We start from the raw sequence: 14,374 nt of genomic DNA, 5'->3' as shown, positions 1-14,374 counted from the left end.
ATTAGGCTCCGTTTTGTCTAGCAAAACTTTGTTCACAAAAGTTTGCTTGAAAGTTGTTCGATTCAGTGCGAAAATGAATGGAAACACCTTAAAATGTCTCAAATCAATTCGATATACCAATTTGATCACAAAACAGCATGTGACGTCATTACGTACAGGTTTTTATTCGCTTTAAAGCCGTTGGATGGAAACACACTTTCACCAGCTTCATTCCCATGAGGTTTTTTTTACCGAACTTCAGATAATTCGGTTGACAAGAGGATGGAAACATGGTGACTGTCACCATTCTGTGTAGTTTTGTTCATGGACTTTCAGTTTGTTTTCATTTGTCACGTGTTTCCTTGTTCTGACTCCCGCCACTCGTCTGTCTCAACAGTTAACTTACCATCATTATTAATTCATATGTGTCCGCTGTGTTTAAGTAATTATTCTCATTTGTGTTCCTTCTTAAGTTGTTCTTTCACCTGCACTCCTTGTGTGGTATTGTCAGTGTACAAGTACAATGTCTCGCATGTTGGCTGCTATTTGAATCCATTTAAATAAACCCTGTTTTATACAGGGCTCTCAAGTGTCACGCATTGAGCGTGACAGTCACTCATTTCGGTCTTTTGTCACGCTCTCCCGCCACACATTGTATTTCTCACGCTGAAAAACTATTTGTAATATATTTAATATGCCGCAGCGCCCAAAACTCTGGCCGCGTCGCTCTCACTGTGGAACCGGCAGGAATCAAGCGCGTCTCCTCTCGTGTTGTTCATCGAGCTACACAATAGCCAATCAGAAAATAGCACTATTGTATCTGGGTAAGATTTAACGTAACAACCAATGATAAAAATACATCCTAAAATGGACACAGGGTGGCAGTAATCGCGAGTAGCTTCACACGGGGGCATTTAGCGATAAGCAGAGCTAGATGAGCTCATAATCCGAGTCAATGGAGAATGAGCAACTGTGTTCCTGCGTCACTGATTTCTCTGTAATATTTAATATATTTCCAGGTCAGTTACACACCTTTTATGTGACTCCAGATGTGTATAAGCTTATATGAATTCATAGTCAATTGTGCTCCATAAGCAGAGCCGGATTATCCATAAGGGCACTTGGGCCAGTGCCCAGGGGCACTAACCATTCACAACCACTAGGGGGGCACTGCATGAGACAAGCTTTAAAAATATTTTTCGTAAATTGTTATATTATTAACTTGAAATTCTTGAAAGACCATACATAACTCATTTATGAACACTAATTTAACAACAATAATAATAATAATAATAAATTATAAATAAATAAAGATTACATGACCACTATCACTCCCCCCTCCCCAATCTGTCAGAGTTGACTTGGTCCACAACAAGTACGCGCAAATGTGTCATTTTATTTAACGGCTACAGAAAATAAATCTAAATCCAAAATGGACAGACGTCAATTGAGTGGTTTTGCAAAAAGAAAGTTAAAGAAAGACAAGGATGCTAGACGTTTAGCTACTGTAATAACTTGCAGGAGACAAATCCATTCAATGCAGTTAATTTACTCAAGGAACATCCAGCCAGCAGTACACTTGAGAACAGTCCAGGTGGAACACATGTCTACTCACAGTTTCTTCTTTGCTACTCTTAAGCCCAAAGCCAAAAAACATTAGATTGCCCCCTACAGGTTAATCTACAAAAGCTCACTCTACAACATCCCCTTCCCCCTAAGTTTACAATATAAGTATCATGTATGAACTTCATGTGACCACAATACAGTTACATTTATTTTTTTTTATTTTTTTTTACCTAATTTCATAATCTTTCAAATGACCAGGCAATTTCCTGGTTCTTTGTGACCTTCTCATAATCACAACAGGACTAACAGATTTGTCCATTTCAGTTATTATCTCAGCAGCTTGAGAAGAATCCCCAGCTGCTTCAAAGGGATCGACGTCCTCCGGAATGTCCTCAGCCCCTGTTGTCTCCGTCTCTTTAGAACCCACAGAAGCAGAGTTGTCAAAAAAGTCATAATCAGGAGATTTACCATCCATTTTCCTCCCCTGGACGTTTCACCCGCAATTCCTGTCGGCCATGAATTTGATCCACATGTCTTCGGACCACTCTCCCATCGCCCAGCATCACTTTATAAGAAAGTGGTCCAGTCACAGTCTCTATGTTCCCCGGAAACCATTTCGGTCCATAGCTAAAGTTACGAACCAGAACTGGATCTCCCACACCAAAGCTACGTTCGTGGGCCTTCTTGTCATGATGTGCTTTTTGCTTCTGTTGTTGTTTCTTAATCTTCCTAGTCAAGTCAGGATGCATAAAGTCCAGAGAACACCGCAATTTCCGTCCTTGTAACATTTCAGCTGGAGAGAGACCGGTGGTGGTCTGAGGAGTAATCCTATAGCTGAATAACACTCGGGCCAATTTAGTTGCAATCGTCCCTTCAACACATTTTTTTAACATGCCTTTAATAATTTGTACGGCCCGTTCCACTAACCCATTACTCGAAGCATGATAAGGTGCAGAAGTAACATGCTGAACTCCATTTTTGTTCAGGAACTCTTTAACTTCAGCACTAACAAAACAAGTAGCATTATCTGATACAATAAGTTCCGGTAGTCCCTGGTTACTGAAACTTTTACGCAAACATTCAATGGTGGCAGCAGATGTGGCTGAGCTCACGGGATACACGTCCATCCATTTTGAATGTGCATCAATCAAGACCAAGAACATTTTACCCATAAATGGTCCAGCATAATCCACATGCAATCTTTGCCATGGTTTTTCTGGCCAATTCCAAGGATGCAGTGGGGCTACAGCCGGAACGTTCCTATGCTCTTGGCACAGATGACATGTTTTAACCAACCTTTCAACATCTTGATCTAACTTGGGCCTCCACACTTAACTTCGGGCCATAGCTTTCATCCTGGACACTCCTGGGTGACACTGATGCAATTGTTTCAGGACTTCTGATCTACCCACACTGGGAATGATGACCCTGGCCCCCCAGAGCACACAACCATCCTGTACACTTAATTCATATTTTCTTGATGTAAAAGGGTCAAACTCTGCTCCAATTAACTCATGCCCACCACGTTGCACCATTTCTCTCACCCTGGATAATACTGGATCTTTTTGCGTCCACCCTCTCACTTGTTCTGCAGTTATCAAGGTTATGTCTGCATTCTCCAGCATCAGGACTCTTTCCTCCTGTTCAATGCCTGATTCCGTTGACACTGGTAACCGACTTAGAGCATCTGCATTTCCATGATCTTTTCCCGGCTTGTAGATGATGTTGTATTCATAAGCTCTTAGTGTCACAGCCCATCGCTGGATCCTAGGAGATGACATTTGGGGAACAGCTTTTAATTCATTAAATAAGGACAACAAGGGTTTATGGTCCGTAACTATAGTAAACTTCCGACCATACAAATACTTATGGAAGCGTTGTAAGCCGAACATGATGGCCAACCCTTCCTTGTCCAACTGCGAATAATTCCGCTCTGCTTGATTCAAAGTCCTTGACATAAATCCAATGGGTCTCTCACTACCATCCGGCATCCGGCATCTTATGCGAAAGAACTGCACCTAGGCCATAAGGAGAAGCATCACATGATAAAATCACATCCTTCTGAGGGTCATAGTGGACCAGAACTTGTACTGAGTTGATCATTTCCTTGGACTGAGCAAAAGCAGCCTCTTGTTCCTCCTCCCAGTTCCATTTTTCATCTTTTTCTTCTCTTGCTTTCATCCTCGTCGCCAAAATGTTATAACTTGCAGGAGACAAATCCATTCAATGCAGTTAATTTACTCAAGGAACATCCAGCCAGCAGTACACTTGAGAACAGTCCAGGTGGAACACATGTCTACTCACAGTTTCTTCTTTGCTACTCTTAAGCCCAAAGCCAAAAAACATTAGATTGCCCCCTACAGGTTAATCTACAAAAGCTCACTCTACAACAGCTACAATTCAAAATGTTCCAGGGATCGAACGTTTTTTTTTTTGTGAAAACATCACTAGTTTTTTGTGAGAACATCACGGGAATTGGGATCACTAGCAGCGCTGAGTTTGACGAAGCTGGAGCTAACTGCGGAGACGGTAACAAAGAAATGGACTTTGGGGATGTAGTTGACACCTTTGCTTGCGCAAATTCAAGGAAGAATCAGTTCTGCTAAACTACATACATGAAAATGTTTTACCAGATTTAGTGCTACACGTATTGTCTCTTATTTGTTCCCCACTAAATAGTGGGTTTTTTTTTCACTAAATGTTCAGATTTTATAAAATGTTTGTGCACTTGTGATTTTTCTAAATTTTACTGCTGAGTTACCCACTAATCTAGTTTATAATAGAAGTTTTGTCATAGATTATGATCATATTTTTTTGATTACTTGTTTTTCTTTATAATGAAGTTCTCTGTAGTAAGTAGATTGTGTTTAACACACAAAAGAGTGATTATCAGTTCAACACACAGAGTTATAGAAATTCGACTTGATTATTATTATTTTTTTTTTTTAACTGCGCTTGTAAAATTATTAGCTAACGCTACGGAGGCCATACTATTTTTGACTCATGGCTGAAGTTAAGTTTCTCCAGCTCTCCCCAGGTTGGCAAAAAAATGTTTTGAGGTATAGCTAGTGCCCATGGGCACCACACTGTCTTCATACGGCCCTGTCCATAAGCTAAAATCATGTCAAATGTGTAAACAGTTCAAATTGACAGTACGCAGTTGAGAAAATGGCGGTCGATGTCCGCAGATTGTTTTTATTTATTTTCTATGGCTTCGGGCATTTGTGGGTTATTTCAGCGTGTGTGGAAAACAGCTATATGTGTTAAAAGGGTAAAAAGTTAATGTGAATGTACAGCATAAGACCAGTTACGGCTGCGACCATGTTTAAGGGCGCATGTGTGTTAATATTACAATAATACAGAGTAAGTTCATAGAACTGAGTGCCAAAGTTATGAGGCAGAGATGTTTATTTTTGAAGTGTGTTCATATAGTGTAAATGTGACAAAACTTAACTGCAAATGAGAATTATCCTGTTGTATAAAGTGAACACTTATAAAATGTACATTTATTACAAAAATACTCTTTTGATAAGAGAACAAAGATGATAGATGTTAAAGAGAAAAGTGCAGATATGATGGATGATAGACCAAAAATGTGATTTAAATGGAAAATGTGTGTTTTTGGTTTCATACAAATTTTGATAAGCTAATGTTTGTAAAATATGTGAGTATAAATTCATGTGAAAACAGATCTTTCAAGAATATATTGCTTTATGTTATCCAAATGTGGATATAACCTGTGCTTAAATGCAAAGCAGACAAAAAAAATAACAGAAAACAACTCATGATTGCAGATACAAAGTTAAATTGAAGTTGAAAATAAGATAATCCGAGTCAATGGAGAATGAGCAACTGTGTTCCTGCGTCACTGATTTCTCTGTAATATTTAATATATTTCCAGAGCACTCCTAGGAGAGGATTATATATATATCTGCCAGCGGAGACCTAGCCGGGATCCGCTACACTTCTCACAATTTCACTTGAGTTGCATTAAATATTTTACATTTATTAATTTAGCAAACATGTTTAGACATGTAGGAAACACACCAGCAATTTACCAGAAGCCAATAACAGCTAAAGCAGAAATAAAACTGTGGAACTATTAACCTTAACAATACAGGGGTTCTCAGACACTGGAAAAATAACTTTCAGCATTTGACAATTAAAGTTAAATGTCAGATGCATCCAAAATACAAAGAATAAAACTCCAAAATACTCAGATAAACGTTAACCACAATACAATATACAGAAAAATATACCCCACCACATGGAATTTACAACACATTAAATAATATCAGAAATACATAAACCATCCATCGAAAATAACTACACATATATGTTAGTTAACATCTTTAACAGCAATATATTTCTTCAAATAGCATAGATGGCCAAAATAATTTTAGAAATTAAATAGATTTATTAGAGAACAGCGATAACCCTCCTTACCTTTCCACAGGGAATATATATATATATATATATATATATATATATATATATATATATATATATATATATATATATATATATATATATTCAGTCATTTGGCCAAAACTGGTTCACCTGCATTATGATTTTTATCCTGTACACAGATGAGCAATTCATCACAATGCTGGGAAGCTCTTTATTTGTTTATATTTGTTTTTATGTGTTTTTATGAGTCTGTTTCCCGCTCTGATTTTCATTTAATTAGTCAAAGCACTTCGTCTTGTATGTCACTTCAGCTGCCTGACCATAAACACAACTGTATAATTATGCAAAATACATTCAGCTGTATCCCTGTAAACCCATTTGATAAGCCGAGCCAATGCATGCATTACAAACAAATAAACAAATAATACACAAAAAACACCCGTAATGAGTATAATATAACACAAAACTTGCAAAAAACTGTAAACTTTCTCTGAACTTTATAAAAGACTAACAAATGTTGAAGAGCATCTTTAGGTAACTCCAGTGACTGATATTCGGCATCTGTTCCACAAAATTAAGCAGATGAGGGCATGATTCCTCATTTAAACACAGATCTAGCCGAAGTTTCTTCTTAAAATAAGGGACTGTTTTTATCCCATCACTGTTGCATTGTGGGTTGAACTTCCACTCCATGAAGCTGCTCTGAAACACAGTCAGTAAAAATGTCATTACGGTCTCTTTGCTGTTGAGAAGATTGTCGGATCATTTGGTTTATCTGCAGTGGAGTAGATCGTTGGATCATCTGGATTATCTGCTGTTGAATCTGGTTTATCTGCAGTGGAGTAGATCACTGGATCATCTGGATTATCTACTGTTGAATCTGGATTATCTGCAGTGGAGTAGATCGTTGGATCATCTGGATTATCTGCTGTTGAATCTGGTTTATCTGCAGTGGAGTAGATCACTGGATCATCTGGATTATCTACTGTTGAATCTGGTTTATCTGCAGTGGAGTAGATCATTGGATCATCTGGATTATCTGCTGTTGAATCTGGTTTATCTGCAGTGGAGTAGATCACTGGATCATCTGGATTATCCACTGTTGAATCTGGATTATATGCAGTGGAGTACATTCACTGGATCATCTGGATTATCCACTGTTGAATCTGGATTATATGCAGTGGAGTAGATCACTGGATCATCTGGATTATCTACTGTTGAATCTGGATTATATGCAGTGGAGTAGATCACTGGATCATCTGGATTATCTACTGTTGAATCTGGTTTATCTGCAGTGGAGTAGATCACTGGATCATCTGGATTATCTGCTGTTGAATCTGGATTATCTGCAGTGGAGTAGATCACTGGATCATCTGGATTATCTACTGTTGAATCTGGATTATCTGCAGTGGAGTAGATTGTTGGATCATCTGGATTATCTGCTGTTGAATCTGGATTATCTGCAGTGGAGTAGATAGTTGGATCATCTGGATTATCTACTGTTGAATCTGGTTTATCTGCAGTGGAGTAGATCGTTGGATCATCTGTATTATCCACTGTTGAATCTGGATTATCTGCAGTGGAGTAGATCGTTGGATCATCTGTATTATCTGCTGTTGAATCTGGATTATCTGCAGTGGAGTAGATCGTTGGATCATCTGTATTATCTGCTGTTGAATCTGGATTATATGCAGTGGAGTAGATCGTTGGATCATCTGTATTATCCACTGTTGAATCTGGATTATCTGCAGTGGAGTAGATCGTTGGATCATCTGGATTATCTGCTGTTGAATCTGGATTATCTGCAGTGGAGTAGATCGTTGGATCATCTGTATTATCCACTGTTGAATCTGGATTATCTGCAGTGGAGTAGATAGTTGGATCATCTGGATTATCTACTGTTGAATCTGGTTTATCTGCAGTGGAGTAGATCGTTGGATCATCTGTATTATCCACTGTTGAATCTGGATTATCTGCAGTGGAGTAGATCGTTGGATCATCTGTATTATCTGCTGTTGAATCTGGATTATCTGCAGTGGAGTAGATCGTTGGATCATCTGTATTATCTGCTGTTGAATCTGGATTATCTGCAGTGGAGTAGATCACTGGATCATCTGTATTATCTGCTGTTGAATCTGGATTATCTGCAGTGGAGTAGATCACTGGATCATCTGGATTATCTACTGTTGAATCTGGATTATCTGCAGTGGAGTAGATTGTTGGATCATCTGGATTATCTGCTGTTGAATCTGGATTATCTGCAGTGGAGTAGATAGTTGGATCATCTGGATAATCTACTGTTGAATCTGGTTTATCTGCAGTGGAGTAGATCGTTGGATCATCTGTATTATCCACTGTTGAATCTGGATTATCTGCAGTGGAGTAGATCACTGGATCATCTGGATTATCTGCTGTTGAATCTGGTTTATCTGCAGTGGAGTAGATCTCTGGATCATCTGGATTATCTGCTGTTGAATCTGGATTATCTGCAGTGGAGTAGATCACTGGATCATCTGGATTATCTACTGTTGAATCTGGATTATCTGCAGTGGAGTAGATTGTTGGTTCATCTGGATTATCTGCTGTTGAATCTGGATTATCTGCAGTGGAGTAGATAGTTGGATCATCTGGATTATCTACTGTTGAATCTGGTTTATCTGCAGTGGAGTAGATCGTTGGATCATCTGTATTATCCACTGTTGAATCTGGATTATCTGCAGTGGAGTAGATCGTTGGATCATCTGTATTATCTGCTGTTGAATCTGGATTATCTGCAGTGGAGTAGATCGTTGGATCATCTGTATTATCTGCTGTTGAATCTCGATTATATGCAGTGGAGTAGATCGTTGGATCATCTGGATTATCTGCTGTTGAATCTGGATTATCTGCAGTGGAGTAGATCGTTGGATCATCTGTATTATCCACTGTTGAATCTGGATTATATGCAGTGGAGTATATCGTTGGATCATCTGTATTATCTGCTGTTGAATCTGGATTATATGCAGTGGAGTATATCGTTGGATCATCTGTATTATCTGCTGTTGAATCTGGATTATCTGCAGTGGAGTAGATCGTTGGATCATCTGTATTATCTGCTGTTGAATCTGGATTATCTGCAGTGGAGTAGATCGTTGGATCATCTGTATTATCTGCTGTTGAATCTGGATTATCTGCAGTGGAGTAGATCGTTGGATCATCTGTATTATCTGCTGTTGAATCTGGATTATCTGCAGTGGAGTAGATCGTTGGATCATCTGTATTATCCACTGTTGAATCTGGATTATATGCAGTGGAGTAGATCGTTGGATCATCTGTATTATCCACTGTTGAATCTGGATTATCTGCAGTGGAGTAGATCACTGGATCATCTGTATTATCTGCTGTTGAATCTGGATTATCTGCAGTGGAGTAGATAGTTGGATTATCTGTATTATCCACTGTTGAATCTGGATTATATGCAGTGGAGTAGATTGTTGGATCATCTGGACTTCCTGCAGTAGTGTAGATGGTGTCTCTGTTTTTGCACTGGAACTCGCTGATTTCCTGATAATTATGGTCACTCCAGTCACTGTCCTGCAAAATAACTCATGTTATCTTACAAACACTTACACATTTGAACATTGAACCATTATGTGTTATCACTAGCAGATGCTGTACATGTTGAGTTTCAGATACTGGTGAGCAGGAGAGAGATGTTCAGAGTCAGCAGCACCAAAACAATGAGCAACAGTCAGCTTTTACCAGCACTGACATTACAGCTGGTGTTTTTAAGAGCTCACAGATATAAGATCATCATCATCATCACCATCTTCATCACCAGAAACACTCACCTCTGCAGTGATTTCTGTTCTTGTATTAAAAAGCAAAAGCCCGACAGAGACTGTCAAAACATGAGGAGAAATATAGTTATATTCAAACAGCAAACATTAGAAAGAGACATGTGTGTGTACCTGTGTCTTTAGATAAACTCTGTACCCGCATTACCATTACCCTTCCAATTGCATAAATTGAAATTGCAAATTGAAAATATGCCCAATGGAAACACGTCAATTTCGCAAAAACTCCCATTTATCGCAAAAAAGTTTTTACGCTCGCATGAGGTGTTTTTTCAGGCAATTCAAAAAAGAAATATTTCGCAAAACTGCAATGGAAACAGTTTTTGGACATTTACAGTCACCTGGCGTAGATGACGCGGTGTGTTTGGACAGAATAAGAGACAGAGGAAAGGAAAAAAATATGTTTTAGTCGCATAAAATCGGTTAATGGAAACGCCGTCATTTCGCAATAGTTTTTTGTCGACATTTAGAAAAAAAATCACAAAAGTTTTGCACAACTATGTAATGGAAACGCATCTAATGACTGACTGTCAACATCTTTTCCACAAGGTCAACCAGATGAAGACATGATTCCTTCATTCAAACCCTGATTTAGACAAAGTTTCTTCAAAAACTCGTTTTCACCAAAGTGAATGATAACGTTAGTTTTCACTGCTCACATAGTATTTATAACTAGCTGTATAAAGCAATAGATTTGTAAGGAAAATTTAGAGAGCAACTGTAAGGAAATGTGTGTGTGTTTAGTTTCCAGAGAAACGTGCATGTAAATCTGACCGTGCTGGGGAAGTCCCGATTGTGTAACTCTTGGAGATTTCTTGCTTCTCTTCCTATAGAACATCATCAGGACCATGAGGAAAATAATCATGAAGACTAACCCAACACAGATATAGATGACAGACCCTGGATGAGAGTGATGACCTGTAACACATTTAATGTCCTTTAAACTGATATATACATGCGTCACACTCAAATATTCAAGAAATAAGAGACATAAGAGCGGCAGACAGATGAACTAACCAGCTAAAACGAGATGGTCTGTGTGTTTCATGCTGGTGGATTGTAAATTCAGTTCTGTTGTACTGAAATTTGATGATGTTGTGTTTGTAAAGGAGCGGATAGTTGAAACCTCAGTGGGCTTACTATCTGATTGATGACAGGAAAAAATCAACTTAAAGTCATTGATCCTAATACACTGACACTGAATTCATCTTAAATATAAATATTAATGTGTTCTATTGTCTTCTGTAGAGCTGCTTTATAGCTGAAAATGAAGTGATTTTATAATTTATTAATTTGCAACAATGAAACTGTTATGTCCCTGTTTATTAATGTGAAGATGCTTTGAAAAAAAATGTTGTGGCCTTATTTTATTTGATGGCATATTGTCCTGTTCCTTTGTAGTTATTTTCTACTACAGGTATAAATGTAATCACTTACCATGTTTAACCAGCAACATAATCTCTGAATATTTATCAGTCAAAGGCAAACTCCTCTCCACAACACACCAGTATTGTCCTTCATCCTCTGTTCTCAGATCAGTGATGGTGACGGTGAAAACTCTGGCCGTCGTGTCGTCAGTCAGAGAGAATCTCTTGTGTTTATCTGGAGATCCTGATTTAACCATGATGTTTTTATTTCCTCCATAGTTACACTCCCCTTTACAAAAATACTTTGAATATGTTTCATATCCAGATTTATATGAGCATCTGATCTCAACTCTCTGTCCTCTGTATCCAGTAATTGTCTGTGAAGCTCCGACAACAACAGCTGAAAACACACATATCATTATATAGAGCTGTTATGTGTGAGAAAGAGACATAAGCAGGCCAGAATAATAACTTACAAATATCATCCATATGAGTCTGATGATCATGTGATAAAGAGGAAGAACAAGAGAAGATGTCAAACTCTGTGTAAAAGAGCTGAGAGTCTCAAACTCACCTGTACAGATGCTGGAAAACAGCAGCAGGACGTCCAACATGATGAAATATGACAAGCGTTTCGCTTCAATAAAAGAACAAATTCTGTGTGACAAACGTTACTGTCGTTCTCTTCCGTACTGAGAGAATAATGTGCGTCAGTAACTAATATTAACATTTCCTTCCCCTTCTGTATCTCTAACCACATCCAGCTCTACAAGACATCTTAAAAGAGCTCATTACTCTGACAAACAGCACATGCTTTGCTAATAAACTGATATAAACAGCACAATACTTAGTTTTATTATATGACTGTCATTTTTTTTAATCAAAATCAAAACTAAGATAAGGTTATTATTTGCAGACCTATATGTTTAGGTTTCGTAACTGGTGTCAGTTTTTTTTTTAGTTTTAATCCTAATTCTTACCTTCACTAGTTCATTTTAAAAGGTGGCCAAATAATCTTTAAAAGTAGGGTACAAACAGACAATTCTCTTGTAAATTTGAAATCTTAATTTAACAAGCAAACTGTGGTTCAGAATAGTTTTATATGGAGTAAAACATCACATAACACCACAGGACAGGTCATGCATACATTTATAAGAGGCTTGTCACGAGTTCACCCTCTCTTTGCTGCTGATTTCAGTCAAACTGAGTCGTTTAGATGGAGATGCGCTACACAAGATGACAGGAGTGTGTGTATCTCTGCGTAGTGTTTCACATCACCTGTAGAGGGCTCGATGTCGCACAGCTCACGCACTCAGGAGGGTTTCCCGCAGATTTGGGACTGTTGCCACTGGTTGAAGGTTTGACATTATATAAATTATATTTGACTGAAATCCTTGTATTGAAATATTTTACCCATTTACCAACAATAAAACTGTTATCTATACAAGAGTGACTGTAAATATCTCTTTAAGGTATAGGAGTGTCATATTTTGAGTGCTGATGATTGTCCTGGAGAGGAGAAGAGGATAAACAGGGGAAAAAGATGGGAATTTACCTTCCAAATCATTTTTGCATTTTTATATATATATATTTTTAGTAACATTTTAACAAATTTTAAAGTTTATTGTGATTTTATGTGCTGCCGTTACGTATATCAGGTTTGTCCCGCTTTCTTGTGTTGCTTCAGGAGACTTTATATTGGCATAATAATCACCGGCTGTATCTGTTCTGCTCCTGAGTCTATGGCAGCCAATAGAACCGTTCATATGAAAGTTATAAAATGTGGCACACAGATAGAGGACGATCTGAACATTAACCACATGTGGAACCGCTTACTCAAACCCTTCAGTGCCACTAACAGCTCAAAGTTGTGCTTATGTTTATGCTAATAGCATTGAAATATAAGGGCTAGAAACACAATTATGTTATGAAAAAGATATTTTGAGTTTTCTAAAACTTTTTCTTTTAAGTTATATTTGTGGCCATTTTACGGCTTTATTGGTCATGAAAGTATATGTCAGACAGGACAGTATGGGCTGGAGAGAGAGGAACGAGATCAGAAAAGGATATCGTTTCCGACAATCCTACTTTTCCAATTTTTAAAGACAATTAGCCCAGATCGTCTTCAGACCGTGCTGGAAAAAAAGTTATTAAAAACTTTTGATAGACCAGACCGTGCTTGTATGATTCTTCAACAAATTTGATGGCGAGTTAGCCAAAGTGAATGTGAGGTTGTATCTCTGCAACACTTTGGAATATTGAGACAAAACTTGGCACACTTAATAGCCATCACACCCTAAGGGTTCGTGAGGAATTTCAGCACAGCGCCACCTAGTGTTGACAAATAATGAAACATTTATATTTTTGTCTATAACTTCAGAATAGTTTGACCAATAATTAGACTGATCTCTTTACATTCACTGTGTGGCATATCGAGTTGAATGAAACCCAATTTTCTCTTGTCGGCCAATACAATTTTTGTAGAAATATGCTGTATTTTATGAATGCAACAGCATATGGTTGTGAAACATGATATGTGTCATTAGCACTGAGGAGCCTAATAAGATTGGGATTATCACCACCGAATGGTAAAAAGAAGATACATTTTACAAATATACTTGTAACCTTTGTGAATCTGGTTTGATGCCATAAATCTTACCTTTTTGTGTTCTTTTGGTCTTACAGACTCTAACGATAAACAGTTTTACAACACAATACACCATTAGCCTTTTATTCTGCACACCATTTTAAGCATTGCAAACTCCTGCTAACACAATTTCACACAGATCATCATCAAATTATGCAGGTAAATAAGTTGTTAAAAACTTTTTAATATCTTAAACTGGTTTCACATAGCTCATTGTCATATTACATATGGCTTACATATAGCTACTCATTTTTCACTGCTTGTATGAATGTTATTATTTTATTTTATTTTTTTACATTTTTATTGGTTTTATTAAACTGTAGAAGATGTGGTCTAATTACAAAGAACACTGAATTTTATGTAATTTTTCATTTGTTCCCTTTTTTAATTGTTAGTAATTTCCTTTTGAGTATTATTAAGAGGTGTCAATTCCAGGGGTCAGAAAGTAAATGTCCTGCCATATGTTTATTCCACCCATTAACTCAGTCAGCCGATTTCACTAATTAGTTCTGTCTCCTGGCTGAAAAACTGTGCAAATCCAGGTGATTGGAACAAAATACTGAGGAGGA

The sequence above is a fragment of the Siphateles boraxobius genome, unplaced genomic scaffold, assembly GCF_051911475.1.
Source record: "Siphateles boraxobius isolate OS27281-9 unplaced genomic scaffold, OSU_SipBor_1 47, whole genome shotgun sequence".
In the NCBI taxonomy this organism is placed as follows: Eukaryota; Metazoa; Chordata; class Actinopteri; order Cypriniformes; family Leuciscidae; genus Siphateles; species Siphateles boraxobius.
Note: the sequence above shows the minus strand (reverse complement) of the source record.